The 11,204-nt window shown below is 48.5% G+C and overlaps 1 protein-coding gene across 1 annotated transcript in view; it reads left to right on the forward strand.

Moving 5' to 3' along the window:
• Nucleotides 1–3,071: 3,071 nt before the first annotated feature.
• Kif3b (kinesin family member 3B) overlaps nucleotides 3,072–11,204 on the forward strand; it is a 47,052-nt gene continuing 38,919 nt past the window's right edge. The window contains exon 1 of the mRNA XM_021193042.1: nucleotides 3,072–3,160. The gene's annotated coding sequence lies outside the window, so the exon portion shown is untranslated. The remainder of the gene's footprint in view (nucleotides 3,161–11,204) is intronic.

The raw sequence follows: 11,204 nt of genomic DNA on the forward strand, positions 1-11,204 counted from the left end.
TTACCATCCAATAAATAATTCCTATTCCTTTAGTCTTTTTATACCCCCCCCTTTCCAGCCCTCTTCCCCAAGTAGCATCAAATTTCAAAGGACACTGAGCCCTCTTACGGGCAGGGTGCCGCTCATTGGCAGTTACTGCAGCCTTAGGACACCGTGGGCCTATGTAATAGGTTTTATTTTCCCTTCCATGAGTTAGAGATTGGAATCCAGGACCTATGGATGCCTGGCAAGGGCACTACTCTCACTCTGTAGCTCAAGCTAGACTTGAACTCTTAATCTCTCTGCTTCTGCCACCTACCAAGTGCGGGGATGAGAGACACATATCTGACTCCATATTGTATTTCATCTTTATGACAAACCTGGACAGTGTCAAATATATATTTTGCAGGTGGATAATTTGAGTTCTAAAGAATGATTTGCATTGGGTCACCTGCTGGATAAAGGAAGGAATTGGAACTCAGGCCCCAAATTGTGTATACCTGAAGTCTTTGTTGGATAGTCTAGAACTGTCCTGTGCAGTATGATAGCCAGTAGCCACAGGTGACAACTCAAACATAAATTAACCAAAGCTAAGTAAACATGACTTGGCTCCTCAGTAGCCCTGGTGTCATTTTGGAAACAGAGCAGTTACATGTGGCTAGGGCAGCCATACTGGACAGTGCCAATACAGAGCATCGTTACCGCAGCCACGGGCTGCCGGCCAGCACTGTTTTAGAATGTCAGAGAAGAAGGGAAACTTGGTGCTTTTGCCATGCCTTGGGGAACCAGGCCATGCTATCGGCCAACTCTGTAGGAAGTTCATTACAAGTTCCTTCCCGTAGGCAGGATCATAATAAAGGCCAGAAGCCCTGGCACGTACCCTTAAACTAAGTGCTTTAACCTCAGCACTTAGGAGTCAGATACAGGTAGATCTATGTGAATTGGAGGACAAACAGATCTACATAATAAGTTCCATATGGTGAGACCCTGGCTAAAACAAATCATAGTAAAGCCAGCCATTGTGGTCGAGGGTAATAGCTCAGTGAGTTTGTTACTCAAGCATGAGGACCTGAGTTCAATCCCCAGAGCCCAGATTAAAAGGCCACACTGGGGACTGGAGAGTTGGCTCAGTGGTTGAGAGCACTGACTGCTTTTGCAGAGGACCAAGGTTCAATTCCCAGCATGCAAAGGGGAGCTCACAGCTGGCTGTGTGTAACTCCAGTTCCAATGAATATGATGCCTTCTTCTTACTGCCTCAGGAATATGGTGCACATGCGTACATGCAAGCAAACACTCATACACATAAAATAGTAAAGAAGTCTAAAAACAATTTAAAGCCATGTCCTAGCATGCACTTGTGATTCCAGTGCTGGGGGTGGGAATCCCAATAAAATGCTTTCTTTTATAAAATGCATTGGTCATGAGGTTTTGTCAGAGCAACAGAAAAACGACTAATACAGAAGAGGCAGAGGCAGGCAGATTTCGGAGTTCAAGTCCAGCCTGGACTAAAGAGTGAATTCCAGGACAGCCAGGGCTACACTGAGAACACTGCCTCGGGAAAATGCAAGAAAGCAAACAAACAAAACCACCACTACCAATAACAACAGCAAAACCCGAGTCTGGGAGGCCCTGGCTTCTGTCTCCAGCACCATGTAAATGTCACGTGGTGCAATGTGCCTGTGATGTCAGAACTTAGGCAGGAGGATCAGAAGTCCCAGGTTATTTTTGTTTCCTAGTGAATTTAAGGACAGCCCAGAATGGGAGAGGGTACAAAGAGCAACTAAAAGAACTAATAAAAAGGAGAGAAAATTTTGGCAATTATTAGCCCTAGAAAATACCAAAAGATACTGAAGAGATGAAACATAAACACATATATTGCATTATGTGCTTGTAAACAACATATAATGTGCTCATAACCAATACAGGTAAGCTTTACTTTGTGTCCGCTTGGTAGGTATCTTTTTTTTTTTCTTTGTGTGTAGCTCCAGCTCTCGTAGACCTTGCTCTGTAGACCACGCTGGCCTCCAACTCGGAGATCCGTCCACTTCTCCCTCCAGAGTGCATTTGCTTTGATGTAAGGGTAGCCGGACTCCAAAGATGCTATGCAGGGAGGATGACTTGATGTGATTCGGGTTTTCAAATTATTATTCAGACCATCTAGTCAAGATGTCCACCATGTGCTCCCGGCCCAGCTGGTTTGCATGTGCTGAGGACAGAGGGCTGCCCAGTGGGTCCCTGGAATGTACCTCAAGCCCTCAAGCGCCTTTACCCACCGAACCATCAGAGGGTAGTATCTTTTTCCTACAATTATGTGTATTTATTTTTGATACTGGGGGACAGAGTCCCTCTGTAGTTCGGAATTTGCTCTGTACCTAAGCATGACCTTGAGCTGTTCATCCTTCTGCCTCCATTTCTGTAGTGCTAGAACTACAGTCACGAGCCATCATACTCAACCAGTTTTTTGATTTGATGGTAAGAGTAGTGGGACTCTAAGGGTGCCTTGCAGGGATGTGCTTCAGGTTTTAAATTATTATTCAGGCCATCTCGCCGTGAATGGATGGCCAGGCCTTAAAGTCTATTAACAGAGAACAGGAATTGCAGTCTAGTCTAAAGATGACGGTGGCCTGGCCTTGCTTGTAGTGCTGTCCCTGACGGTGGAGAAATGTAGGAGTATATGAAAGGCAGACTGTGGGACGCGATGGCCGAATGGAAGTGACAGGCAGGTCAGATTTTCCAAAGGATTTGTCTTCATCCCTGGGTGGCCTTAATTGGGAGCCATTCAATACTAATCTGAGATCCAGATCAGAGAACTGACCTGAAAGAGCTTTCGGAAGGGGAGAATGAAAGCGCGTAGTGTGACCAAGGTACTGAGCTACGTTTCACAAATGGAGAAACTGAGGCACCCGAGACCAGAGGACCGAGTCTGGGTCCCTAGGAGGGTCAGTGTCGGCGCGCGCTGGGAACCTGGGAAACGCCGCGGCACTCCGGGTCCCGCCCCTCGGCGGGCTCCTCACTTTGGAGGCCCAATAAAGTTATTGAAATTGACGCGGTTGCTAAGGAAGTGGGTCGCCGAGCCGGGTTGCTAAGGAAGTGAGCGCCGCGGTCTCTCCCCATCCGGGGCAGCTGGGAATGGCTGAGCCCCGGGTTCGCCGCCGCCGCCCGCTCTTGGCTGCGGCCGCAGGTGAGTTGGGGATGCGGGGTCCCCGCGGGGCGCCCAGCGTTATCCCGGTGTCGTTGCTCTGCGAGCCGCAGCATCCTCTGCCCGGCCTCTGTGGTATCTCTGACCACACGGCTTCTTCTCGGGCGCGGCCGGCACGACCCCCCAGCCTCGGCCGCCGGTGCTCGCTCCTCACGGCGGGTCCGGGGCCACAGTCCCAGGCCCTAGCTGGAAAGGCAGCTCAGGAAGCAAGTACCTGAGGTCCGAGCCTCAGGGCGGTGCCTGGCTCGCTGTGTGACCTTGGACAAACCCCTTGCCTTCTCTGGCAGCAGCAGACCTGTCTGCCCATTGCGGTCTTGACACTTGCTGAGGAGACGTGTACATGAAAGGGCTCCAAGTGGGAAGAGGGTGAACGGCTAGGATACTCTACGTGGGGACCAAGAGTCCTGTTTGAAGTCTGAGCGCTTGAGTTTGAGGCTGCATAGCGTGGCGTTGAGTCTTCTGCTCATCTGTAAATCAGATCATGGGATTGCCCGTCCATGGGAAGCAGGGCGTCTGGAGTAGCTTGGGACATGATGCTTAAAAAACAAACAAACAAACAAACAAACATGGTAATTGCATATAACGGGTTTCATGATGAAGTTTCATCCGAGTGTATAATTTATTTTATTCGTGTTCCCCTCCCACTGACCCTTTCCCTTCACTCCCTAGTCCCTTCTAATTCCATGTCCTAGCGCAGTTTACAAGAACTTGGTACTTTTCAGGAGCATGGGCGTTTTTACCCATGGCTACACTACAGAAGAAAATGCCTGCTACTCCCTCAATCACCAATAACTCATGTGAGGTGTTAGGTTTGGGGGTGTGGTGGTGGTGGTGGTGACACAACAACTCAGGAATGGGCGGGGTGTTGTGAGCCCCTCCCCCTAGTAACCGTTAACTGCCCTTAAATCCTTGTGTAGGGGTGGGCCCTGGTGAGCCCCTCCCCCTCCACAAACACGTGGTTAAGTACTACTTATCGCTAATGGGATGGAGCCTTCCAAGAAGGCGAGGATGACTTGGGACCCGAAGGACTTAGGTGTGTAGCTTGCCAGCGCATGTATTCTAGGCACCCTGGCCATTCCCCACCCACAGTTTTACCTTGTGGTTTGCTCAGAGGAGGGAAGTTATTGACTTCTTAAAAGGTTCTGTAGTTGTGCCATGCCTGTCACCCGGAATATTCGGAACAAGAACGGGGTAGTTATCTCTTCTGAGAAGTGCTCAGAGCAGTAGCGATCATTTGCAACTTGATGCTTAAAAAGTTTTTTTGAGGAGTATTATCTCATTTAGTCTTCTCAGACTGTGTCAGGCAGCTGGTGATGTCACCTGCCCTTGTAGATGAGGAACCTGTGCCTGAGAAAAGTGAACGGCTCGCCTAAGACTCTGAGGCTTACTGTGTGATCGAGCTGGACTCGCATTTTACTCCCCGCTCCCCAATGCCTCTGCTTTCTCAACAGTAACTGCTGGAAGGCCACAAGGGTATTTTGGGTTGCTTCTAATTGCTTTGGCTAGAAGTTGTTCTCCCAATGGCATGGAAACAAGATCTCAGAAAAAGAGCTTTGCATGTTTTAGTTTGTTCCTAGCATATATTAATTTTACCTGATAAATTTGATTGACTTTAAAAAAATACTACTACTGTAGTTTGTGTGTGTGTGTGTGTGTGAGAGAGAGAGAGAGAGAGAGAGAGAGAGAGAGAGAGAGCCAGCCTGTGCTATGGTGTGTGGAGCTGAGAAGTCGGCTTTGTGGAGTTGACTCTTTCTACCTTTCGGTGGGCTCTGGGGATCAAACTCCGTAGACTCAGGTTGTCAGGCCTGTGTGGCAAGTGGTTTCCCGGCTGAGCTGTCTCCCCTGCCCCATGTGATGTTTAAATTCGTGTATATGTGTGTTTTGATCATACTTGCCCCCAGCACCTTCCTACTCCTGCTGATACCCTCTTGTCCCACACTGTCTCCCCTTCCCCAGCTCCCCACTTTGATGACCCGGCCAGTCTAATTAGGACAGCTATGGGAACACACGTGAGGGCTTATTTATAAGAGCACAAACAACTTACTAGTGTTTCCATGGCTGAAGAGGTGCCTCTTTCTCAGTCACCATGGACTGCCTGTAAGTCCTCAGAGAGGAGCGGGGCCTTATGAAACCCTCCCCACTTCTGTGACTAAATATTGATGGGCTCAGTCTCATGGACTTCTGCACAGATAGGCACAGCTGCTGAGAGTTCACAGGACCACAGCCATGGCCTACCCAGAGGCAGCATTCCACACACGCCACTCCCCTCTTCTGCCTCTTACATTCTTTCTATCCCCTCTTCTATGATGTTCTCTGAACCTTGAAGGGGGTGAAGTGTCCCCATTTAGACTGAGCACTCAGTAGTCCCCTCCTTCCGGCACCTTGGCCACTTACGAGCCTCAGTAGCCACCGTCCACTGTAAATGAAGCGTCTGTGAGCAAAGCCAACTCCATTACTAATCTATAGGCATAAACCTAAATATTTAGAAAGCAGTTTGACAGATAACAGCATAGCCATTTAGGAACTCGACAGCAGTGACTCCCCACTAGGGCCTGTGTCCTCTCCACACACGGGCTTTGACTAGGCTATAGGAATTGCTGTCTGTGGAGAAGGCCACAGTGCAAGCTGTCGGTTAGCCTGTACCTGTCATGGCTCATCTGGCTGGGCAGGTCGTTACTGTAGGATGAAGCATCCACAACTGAGGGACACTGTTGATGGGAGTTCTTCCTTAGCAGCATGCATAGCATCTTCCACCCTGTGACCCATGGCCAGCAGCAGGGAAGCGTCCAGCTCAGTTTCAGCTTGGTTTCTCTTTGTCATAAAATCAAAGCTTGTACTATCTTCAGCAACAAGTTCTTACCATTTCATAATGGTGGCAACCAACAGCAGTTGCGATAGCCTGTTTTGGGTACCTAGAAGGCATCCCTGGTGATTTGAATGGGACCACTAAGACATCCAGCCCTGTGGATTGAACAGCTGTTTGTTTACTGGCCTGTACAGTGAGTGACAGCCATTGGTGGACTACTGCATCTCCTTTTAATAATAAGTCCTCTTTTAATAAACACTCTGATCCTTTGTTCTGTCTGTTCCTTTAGCAAGCCCCGACCAATAGATTACCATTCACCAACAGTTCATGGTGAGGTAGTCCACCTCTGGTACTAACCTTTTCCTATAATTATTTGTGGCTATGAATTGCTTGGCACATTTGGTAAATGTTAGCTGTCATTATTTGGGCTTAACCTAGCATGTGTTCTGTAGTTAACATTGTGATAGTGGTTGGTGAGTGATTATGGTGTGTGCTTACAATCTCAGGTCTGTCAGTCTTCAGAGATTATCATAAGCATGAAGTGGTTGTCATTGTGGCAGTATGTGACTGTTGGTGTCATTGCAGGATTTCTCCATGAACCAGGACTTCCTTAAAAGGATAGGTGCAAGGAAAGGAGAAATCTGGTGTGGCGGGATGTCACTCAGGCGGTAGAATGTTACCTAGCATACATGAACCCTGGGTTTCTCCTCTAGTCCATGTAGACACTGGCATGGTGGTTCATGTCTGCAATCCCAGAACTCGGGTGCCGGAGGAGGAGTTCAAGGCCACCTTGCCTGTATATCAAGTGTGGGGTCGGTCTGAGACACATGAGGCCCTGTTTTTGTTTTAAATAGGAAACTGGTTAATTGGAGGTTTTGTTGTTTGGAACCAAATTCAGTAAATGTTTATTACATTTCTCTATCCCAGGGATATACAGGATGTTGTATCTCCATGGCCTTCAAGGAACCCAGAACTTAATTTGCAAATAACTTCATTTGACAGTATTTGATCTCCGCACCCATTGGGTGTCAGGTTTACCAGGGCCTTGCACACTAGGCGGGCACTCTACTAACCAGCCCATCTCTGGCCTCGTGTTTTGTTTTGTTTTTTTTTTTAAGATTTATTTATTATTATATCTAAGTATATAGCTGTACATATACACTGTAGCTGTCTCATTATGGATGGTTATGAGCCACCATGTGGTTGCTGGAATTTGAACTCAGGACCTTCGGAAGAGCAGTCGGTGCTCATACCCACTGAGCCATCTCTCCAGCCCGGCCTTGTGGTTTTCATTTAAGGTCAATTTGTTGCTCTGGCCAGCCTCTAATTCCCAGGCTCAAGTGATCTTGTCACCTTAGTTTTCTGAGCAAATGAGACAGTAGGTGTATGTTAACACACTTGCCTTGACTTGTCTAAATGTATTCATGGGTTGTGTTGTGTTGGCCATAGAGTAAAGCCCTGCTGTCTTCTGCCGTGTCCTGAGATGTCTGCTAGGCCCCGGGGGAGCAGGGGGGGAGCAGGGTGGTGGGGGAGTGGGGAACCTCAGATTGCTCCTGCATCTTTTTCTTTCCTTGTTATCTTTCCCTTCCCCCGCCCTTTCATTTCTCCTCTCTTTTTCTTTTTCCATTATTTTTTAAAGATTTATTTTTATTTTCTGTGCACTGGTTTGCCTGCATGTACGTTTGTGTGAGGGTGCCAAGTCCTTTGGAACTGGAGTTACAGACAGTTGTGAGCTGACATGTAGGTGCTGGGAATTGAACCTGGCTCCTCTGGAAGAGCAGCCAATGCCCTTAACTGCTGAGCCATCTCTCCAGCTCTCTTTCCATTTCTTCTTCTTTCCAGGGGCCTTGTTACGTAGCCTAGGTTGGCCCTGCACTTGCTCTCCTGCATGCCGGGTTCGTACACATTTCAGGTCGCCAAGGAAGAACCTTGTCTTGTGACAGTTGACACACTGCTGTCTGTATGGATCTTGGTGCTCTGGAGTTGTGAAATGGGCCTTTATTTGCTCTCACTGGTACCCATGAGGAAAGCAAGGTGCAGATTAAACTCTCCAGTGAACAATGGCGGAACTCCTAGGAAGAGAAGCCATGCTGCCGGGCAGAAGCCCACCTCACACTGGTGTCCGGGTCTTCAGACACCAGGCACAGTGCTCTTGTTGCTATGTTCCTATGGCTTCATTTGTGGGACATTTGCTGAGCAACCGGTATGTGGCAGCCCTGTGCAGTCTGGGGATAGGACAGCAAAGAGATGGCTGAGGTCCTTGTCTCACAGAGTGCAGTAGGTGCAAACCCAAAACCAAAAAGTAGGCAGACGGGATTTGAACTGGAGGAGCACAGTGGGAGCAGTGGCACAGTAGTGTGCTAGAAAGCCATTCCCAGGGATGGAGATGACACTGCTGCTTTAATTGGGGGAGGCAGTGACATTTTTGTTGAGGTTTGCTCTCAGGAAGGGGTTACCAAAAGGATAAAGACTCCAAGGTGGTCCTGAGCTAATTCCAGAAACTGCAGGAGGTGGCTGTTATATGGTGAGTGGAGAGGTGGCTGGGGGCAGGGGGAGTCTACACTAGAGGAGTCTAAATGCCATGGGACCACTGGAGGCTTCTCAGAACTCGTGCCATCATCTAGGTGTTTTTGTTGGTGTCAGGGTTTTTTTGTTGTTTGTTTGATTGTTTTTTTCGAAACAGGATTTCTCTGTGTAGCTCTGGCTGTCCTGCAATTCACTCTGTAGACCAGGCTGGCCTCAAACTCAGAAATCCTCCTGCCTCTGCCTCCTGAGTGCTGGGATTAAAGGCGTGTGCCACCACACCCAGCTGGTGTTAGTGTTTTAATGTGTATGGATGTTTTTGCCTGTGTGGATGCCTTGTGACTACAGAGGCCAGAGGGAGTGGAACTGGAGTTACAGAGGGATGTGAGCTATCATGTGTGTTCTGGGACCTGTGGAACAATACCTACTGAGTCATCTTTTCTAGACCTTTCTGTTGATGGTTTAAATAAATAATTAATCTTTAAGACAGGGCCTATTGTAACCTAGGTTAACCTTAAGTTCTTTATGTAGTTGACTAAGGATGGACTTGAACTTCTGATTCTTTTGCCTATCTCCTGTGTTCTGGGGTTATAGGTGTATGTTACCATCCCAGATCATGTGGGCCTAGGGACTGACTTCAGAAACTTGTGTATGCTGGATAAGGCCTCTACTAACTGAGTCACATCCCTGGCCCCTAGTTTTCTGTTTTGTTTTTAAATCACTCTGAGGGCTGATGATGAGGTTCAGTGTAGAGTGTTCTCACTGTGTGCGTGTGCCCTCCGTTCCAGCACCAGTGTCACAAAAGGAAACGCAAAAGAAAGTGCAGTCACCTGGCCTCTCTGGATCATGAGTTTGAGAGAGCTTTAAGTGCCAGCCAGACTAGGTAGAAGGTTAGTAAGATGGTGATGGCCTTTTAGCGTGGTGATGGTTATGTTTTGGAGGTGGCCAGTAGAGTGGGAGGATTAAGGATGACGCCTAGGCTTTTGGCCCAAGCAGTTAGGTAGATTTAGAGGTGCCATCTGCCTCTGAAAGGATTAGAGGTCTCTGGTGAGGGGCCCTGAAAGGAACAACGGAATTATTTCAAGAGTCCCAAGTTACTACCAGTGCCTTAGCCCCTGCTGAAGGAAGACAGCCTGGAGGGTCTGACAGTGTCCACCTTGGGCATCCAGGTCTGCTTTTCCCAGGCTGGCTTGAAGCCCGTCTGTGGAGCAGTGAGTGGGCGCGCTGATGGCTCCTGCTTGCCTGTCTCGGGCTGTTTCAGGGGCTGGCCTAACCTGGGGATCTTGGCTGATGGAGGTTGGCAGGAGTCTAGCAACTCTGGGGAGAGCATAGACTCACTAACACAGCTCACCCCCAGCACCTCAGATGGCCATGCTCTCCCTGCCAAAATGCCTCTCTCCTGGCTGCTGAACAGTAGGTCTTAAGGTTCAGAGCTTTTTAGACAGGGGAAGGCTTTGTAAAGCTGCTGTATTCTGCCAAAATTCCTAGAGGACTCTTGAAAGTAGTAGCTCGTCCAAGCAAGGGCTCCGGCCTCATTTCCCATGTACTAGGAGAGGTCTTTGTACATTTGGCAGTTGGTGAGGCCTGTTAGCATTGTGGGACTCACAACTGCACACACTGCTCCAAGTAGCTCTGGTGTTTTCGTTGCTCCTTCTTGAGTCTCATCAGCTGATCCTCAGTCAGTGGTGGCCACATGGAGTGTGGGTTGTCCCAGGTAGGGACACTGAGATACCTAGAAGTCAGTCCTATTTGCCAGTGTATTAATATTAAGTACCTGCTAAGGGTTAAGGTAGGAAGATTCATGCTGGTCTAAGTGTGCTGCGCATGACAGGAGCACTTCTTGGATATGCATAGTCTAAGCCTAGATTGGAAAAATCAGGGTCTGGATTTCACCATGATCAGAAGCAAAACTATGGTCTCCTTCCATTTCGCTCCGGTCAAGCCACAGAAGCCAGAAGCAGTGCAGCAATGGCAGAGGAAGAGGAGCCACCCAAACAGCTGGGTGAATTTAGGGTGGAGTTGTTCAAACAGCTGGATGATCTGAAGGTGAAGCTGTCCCAGCTGCAGGTCACTAAAGTAACTGTTGTTACCATCATCTGTGTATTCAAGATCTGAGTTGTCAAATCGATCTTTTGGGGTCACCTTTCTTAACCTTCAGAGAGAAAACCCTACAAAGAAAAGAAATACAAGCCCCTGACTTAAGACCCTAGAAGACAAGGACCATGCAAGGGCAAGAAGCCCCTCACCTAGGCCCCAGAAGACAAGAGACCTGCACACCCCTCACCCCCTTCACCAGGTCCAGAGCTGAAAACAGTGCAGGAACTGCAGGAGGAGCTGTGCCTGCACACAGCTGGAAGGACACAGCCAAGGCCTGAGGTCACTCCAGCAGTAAAACATGAAGCTGGCTCCGAACAACACCCCCATCCCCCATACTTGGTGCTAACAGCAAGCTGATAGTGTGTTTCGATAGCTAGGCTAAGGCTTGCTGAGCCAAGCTTGCAAGCCCTGCTTTCATTTGGTCTTCAGCAGTCTTTGTACAGGAACTGTTCCTCCCAGTTCCCAGAAGAGGGAAGTAGAGACTGTGTGAGTCAAATACTTCCCCAAAGATGCTGATCCCGAGTCACTGTTCAGCCTACTATTCACTTCTGTCTAAGAAAGTTATTTATTAATTATGATGGTGCATGTTTGTGTGTGCAC

Source organism: Mus pahari, chromosome 3, assembly GCF_900095145.1.
Source record: "Mus pahari chromosome 3, PAHARI_EIJ_v1.1, whole genome shotgun sequence".
In the NCBI taxonomy this organism is placed as follows: domain Eukaryota; kingdom Metazoa; phylum Chordata; class Mammalia; order Rodentia; family Muridae; genus Mus; species Mus pahari.